Below are 6287 nucleotides of genomic sequence, written 5' to 3'. Positions count from 1 at the left end.
AAGCACGAAGCATCAAGAAATTGGATCTTCAAAGTCAACGCAAGTCAACCTCCCCCCCCCCCCCCAAAACTTATAAATTTTCTTTGAGCGCAGGTTCTCAGATTGCGGAAGTTAGAAATTTGTAATGTCTACAACCCTGCAAGGACCAGGCATCGAACGGTTTGAGTTCTTTTACAACAGTTAGGAGCAATTATGCCCCTCAACTACTAGCAACTCTCGTATTTTATAATAAATTAACGCTTAAGTTTTACAAAGATTTTCAAATATATCAATGCATGAATATTTCTTAATGCTTTCATTTGCTCCGCACAAATGTTTTAAATGCACTGTACACGCGCTGCACAAATGCTTTCATTTGCTCCGCATAAACGCTTTCAAATGCACCGCACATGCACACGCACTGCACCAATGCTTTCATTTGCTCCGCATAAATGCTTTCAAATATCCTGCACCTGCATTGCATAAATGCTTTCCTTTGCCCCGCACAAATGCTCTTAAATGCACCGCACTGCACAAATACTTTCATTTGCTCCGCACAAATGCTTTTAAATGCCCGGCACATGCACACTACACCCGCACTCTACAAATGCTTTCATCTGCTCCGCATAAATGCTTTAAATGCACTGCGCATGCACATTGCACCCGCACCGCACAAATACTTTCATCCGGCCCGCATAAATGCTTTAAATACACCGCACACGCACTGCATAAATGCTTTTAACTGCTTCGCGCAAACGCTTAAAATTCACTGCACAAATGCTTCGCACCATGTGTCATACTGATTTTAAAACCTCATTTTCATCAGTCATTGGGTTTTAAAAGGAAAACCTCATTGTGCAGGCTTAGCAAGCCTCATTTTCATAAATCATTTAGCTTAAATAGCCTCATCTTCATGTCTGGTTTAGGGCCCCATTTTCATTAATCATCGCCAAAAGGCATTATTCTCATGAATCATCGGCCTAGAACCTCATTTGCATCAGCCTCAGCAAGGCTGTCATTTTAATCACTGCAGCTCTATTTGCGATTTATTTTACATCGCTGTATTTTCGATATTTATTTCTTGACTATCTTTATCTAGTTTAAAGTTTTGCAGGAGCTTTAGCGCAATGTGGAACTATTTCTTCGGCAGCGAACTGAGGCAATTTGTTGGGAAGGGAATCAGACTTCCTGACAAGGGTCGAAGATCTACCTCGAACACTCGTCTCCAACTATTCCGCCTGCATTCCAACATATCCAATTTTCAAAATTTTCAAGTCTCTACCATAATACCCAGTGTCTTCATAATTCGACACTGGGACAGTATTTTGCAAAGATTCGCACCAATCGGGATTCGTCTTTCATAGGTGTCATAGTTGTCACGCCCCGAACCATGGCCTGGGCGAAACACGGCACTCGGTGCCTTACTGCATGTGACCGAGCGAACCACATGGCTTGCTGAATCATCATGAGGCATAACATGAGCGGAATATAACGTGAATGCATGATGAGCCTTTATAAAACATGAGATGTCATAATAATTTAATGAAACACTTGTTTAAGTCATGAATGCGGAATAACATGAATAAGCCAAAATGGCTATACAACTCCGAATGTCGACATAACATAACCGACTTGTCTAGTCTATGAAACCTCTATCATGAGTCGACCGGAAAACATACTTCTTGGGACAAGGCCCCCGATACCTTAGATGCATAACTAATAATAAAATAAAGAGTTGACTAAACCCCGAATGAGATGGGGCTCACCAATAAGCCGATACGACTACCGTCCCTCCTGCGAGCGGATGTGTCGTCACGTATATCGATTCTGCATCGTGAAATGCGCAGGCCCCGGCAATAAAGGGGACGTCGGCACATTGAATGTACCGGTATGTAAAGCAACCGAATGAAATAACATGGGACATGAAATAACATGATAAGAACGAGAAACGAAAACACCGGACATGAACATGAGCATGAGTATAAGCATGGATACATATATAGATATAACATACGTAAAACATGATAAGTAGGGAGGGCATTTCATAAACCGACCATGTGATATCACCACGTGGGTACGTGGAGTCTGGTACCTCGCCGGACCGAAAGCCCCCATACCTTGCCGGGGTATGAGGTGGTATCGTGCACGATGGATCCATTCGGTGTAAAGTTAAGGTATCGTCCTATGCGGGGGAGCGATCCTTGTCCTACGGTGGCTACGTAGTTTCGGCTATCTGAGCCTTCTCGGTAATTCGTGCAACTCCCAAAAACATGAACATAATATAGTTGGCTAAGAAGCCCATGATTTTCGTGAATTAACTTGTACTTGTCTTGTAATCATGATTTCACGAAATAACTTGTAAACATGGTTTCATGAAATAACTTGTAAATATGGTTTCATAAAATAACTTGTATTTAGCATGTATGTATCTTGAGTCATGGTATGAACATAGTTATAAAATACAATTGCATGAAAACTTGTAGACATATAGGATATTCATGAAATAAGCATTTTTATTCAAAAACATGCATACAAGAACCCATGGAATACAAGATATGGGTTTTCATAGATTACGGACGGATTCTCAATAATCATAAAGAAATATTAAGAACACAATGATGGAATTATAACAATTCATACATAATATAATCATGGACATGGACCTAGGGTTATCATGAGCATGGTATTGAAACCCTAGTTTTGTATTGAAACCCTAGTTTAGTAGAGAATCATAATTTTATGGATTTTGAGGCGTGGGAAGAACAATGATGTTCCCACACGTAGATAGTAACTCTACATACCTTAGTCGCTCCAAAACTTGAATTAAAGACTTGAGCTTTGAAGAGGATTTCCAAAATCTTGAATTCTTGAACCTTGAGATGGGTTTTCTTGAAAACCCTAGTTTTAGGAATGATGATTTCCTTGTTTAGATTACAAGGATATGTATTAGAATTGAGTTGGAATAATTAGAGTAAGCTTACCTTGGTATTCTTGATGATGGAAGAAGGTAGGAGGTCGTTCTAGGTCTTGAAGGAATGAAAATAATGTTTTGAACTGATATGGACGAGTATATACTGTTCTGGAAAAATAAATTTTCGGCCCAGTTAAATACTGGCCGTATTTCAAAATACGGGCCGTATTTTGAAATCTTGGCCGTATTTTGAAATATGGACAACACTGCCTCTGTTCAGTAAAATGGCCATAACTTCTTGCACAGATGTCCGTTTGACCCCCGTAAGATACCGTTGGAAAGGTATTTCAATGCTCTACAACTTTCATCAAGGAAGTTTTCCCAAATTCCAAACACGTTTTGAAATACGGGCCGTAAAGTGAAATACGGTCCGTATTTAACCATATGACCTCAAAATGTCAAATTCCGAATGTTCGAAATTCTTGGTTTCGGTTTACGGAGCCTTGTTCATGGCGTAAATTGGAATACGACCACTTGTTCATGGGCGTAAACCACCATATCACAACCGAACGGAAAAATCTCAATTCCCACATTCTTTATCGATTTTCTAAGTCTAGGATCGTGGTTAAAGCTTAGGTCGGAGATACGGGGGTGTTACAATATCTCCCCCTTGGGATCATTCGTCCTCGAATGATGGGTCATGGTTAAGAACATGGCTGGACATGGCTTGAATACATGAACATGAAAGAAACATGACGTAAAACGTAAGAGCTTGACATGGTTACGTGGGAACATGGTCATGGATCATGAAATCGAATACGTGATTACATGGAAACATGTGCATGGGGAACATGAAAACGAGGTAGCGCCTACATGAATGATAATCATGAAACATTTGTCCTCGATTTATGACTAGTGGTTAAGAATCGCTACTAACTCGGAATCTACAAAATTTTTGGCGGGGACTTCCTTCATAATTCGGACCCTCATGACATTTTTCAAATGCTTGTCAGCTAACTAAAGTACCAACACACAACTCACGTAGTATCTTAATACGCATGATGTGACATAACGTGATTACTGCATCTTGTATGTAGCTAACATAAATAATAAGCTGGCTTTGAACACACGGATATTGGTTTGAATGATTATATTATTACTATACATGGTTTGAAAGAAATGCGTAGGCACGAATGACATAGTATGCGGAAATAGGCACGAACATGACATGATTACAGGCGTGAGATGCGTGACGTGGGACATAAATACACGAAGATCGGATGACATGAATACATAAGTGCTAAATCTTTTCATGAGATACGAATACGTGTGAAAATGGATATCGTAACATGGGATGCGAATGTCGAAAACATGATTGTTACAACATGTGGGTTAAATACTAAGCGCGGGTAGGATTTGGATACTTAGAGACTTAATCACAGACGTTCGTATGTCACCATGGTAATATGAGATAGGAGTATGACTTAGGCTTTGAATGTAAGCGCAATCTCGATGTGAATGCGACAGACTTCAGTCGTATAACAAGAATATAACCCTAACATAGGTGTTCATAAATATCTAGCATAGGCATGACATGATTACGTCGAATCAGAGTAGAATATTCCCGAGACAAGTACCATAGGGTACATGAAAAGATATCTATTTGAATATAGGAATGCACCTTACTTCTGATTATCTTGCTAGCTGTAAATCATGATTACGAATACCTTAGCTCATCTTGCTCATTCCCGTGAGCGAATTATAGAGGATCGAGAGAAAAGGAATTATTGGTACTATTCATATAAGATACTTTACTTTAGAGAAACGTAATGATGACATGGTGCATTGTACATGGAGGACGTAACGTGGAACATGCGTGCATGGGAACATTATTCATACGGCATGAAACGTGAATAGCATGACATGGGCATGGGACCATGAAAAATATAGCGTTTATATGAGTACCTACATACCATGGCGTATGGACTTGAGTTCATGAGTATGGAAGTAAGACTAAGGCGTAAGTAGAAAGTCATCTTGAACTTAAACAGGGCATAAGTGCTTCCCGAAAAGAAAATGGCATCCTTTGTGCTAAGCTACGAGTCGCTCTAAAACAAGAACCGTAGGAACATAAGCATGAGTTACGTAGAATCGTGGGTAGGACATCCATCTTGACTTACCCTTATCGTTACCTACCAACCCCACTGTTATGCTATTTCTATATGCGGATGCTCAAAGAAGTCGGTCGTGGGCACGAGTACGTGAGAACGTAGGTAGCATATCTTTGGAGTTGAAATAAATCACTTACCTAAGGCATTTTTCCCTTGTTCAAGGACCAGGTGGGCATTCCATAGGATTCTTAGTCTTTAAACTATTGTGTTACCTTCTCCTCAATCACTATTAAAATCAACATCATATTTGGAAAGCACTTAGAAGCTAGAACGTGGTCATGGGTATAAAAGCACGATAGATACATGAGACATGAATGCGGTCTTTAATCTTGGTCATGAGTACAACCTGATCTGAAAAACATGAAAGAACATTCCCTCGCATAGCTTGCTATTGTATGGAGTCTTATTTCTTATACCTTAAACGTGGAGTGTAAAGCTTTAACAAGGGCATAAGATAGATATGCTATGCGTGTAGATTACGTTTGGGCATTGGTACTACATAGTGCGTGCATTATTCTGAAATTGGAAACGTTACACTCTTAAACCTTTTATTCGCCCTAAAACTTGATCTCAGCGACATGACAAAAGACAAATTCCACACACTTGATCTTAGCAACATGAAACTGTGATCCTTCGACATAATCTCCCTAACACCTATCAACTTACAAAACACATAGTTTATATCGGCACTTTATCGCATGATCTCCCCCTTAGTTCAAAAGCTAATGTTTAAAGCCTGTGGATCCCTTGAGTTAGCGATAAGTGGTCATCTAGTGATTCTGCTAAGTTCCTCTAACATACTGACAACTCATTTCTTTGGCTTACTTCAAGCAATACCGGGAGAACTGGATTACTTAAATGAATGGGTTTCTAATGTACATGACTAACATACTAGCTTTGTCAGTCTTGGGGGAAACTATTTTCTGATAGCACTTAAAGGCTCTTTCTTTCTGCAGCTTACTCTCTTCCTGCTTAGATGGTTTTCTTCTTTCACCCATGTCTATACCTCGAATTTAACTTAAACCCTTTGGGTTCTAACACGCCTTCGGTGTATTTAGACGGTTACCTTAGTAGTGCTAACTTGACTAAGTAGCTTCAATCGTACTTCTACTAACTCGTCGAAATTTCTAATTCACCGTGTCCATTCAAACTTACTCACTATGCTTCGTTAACCACTTGCTAGCATCATATTCTCTAATTCTTCTCGAGTACTAAAGTGAAGCATA

Source organism: Lycium ferocissimum, chromosome 7 (assembly GCF_029784015.1).
Source record: "Lycium ferocissimum isolate CSIRO_LF1 chromosome 7, AGI_CSIRO_Lferr_CH_V1, whole genome shotgun sequence".
Classification (NCBI taxonomy): Eukaryota; Viridiplantae; Streptophyta; class Magnoliopsida; order Solanales; family Solanaceae; genus Lycium; species Lycium ferocissimum.
The sequence above is the reverse complement of the archived record's forward strand: the minus strand, read 5'-3'. Positions refer to the sequence as shown.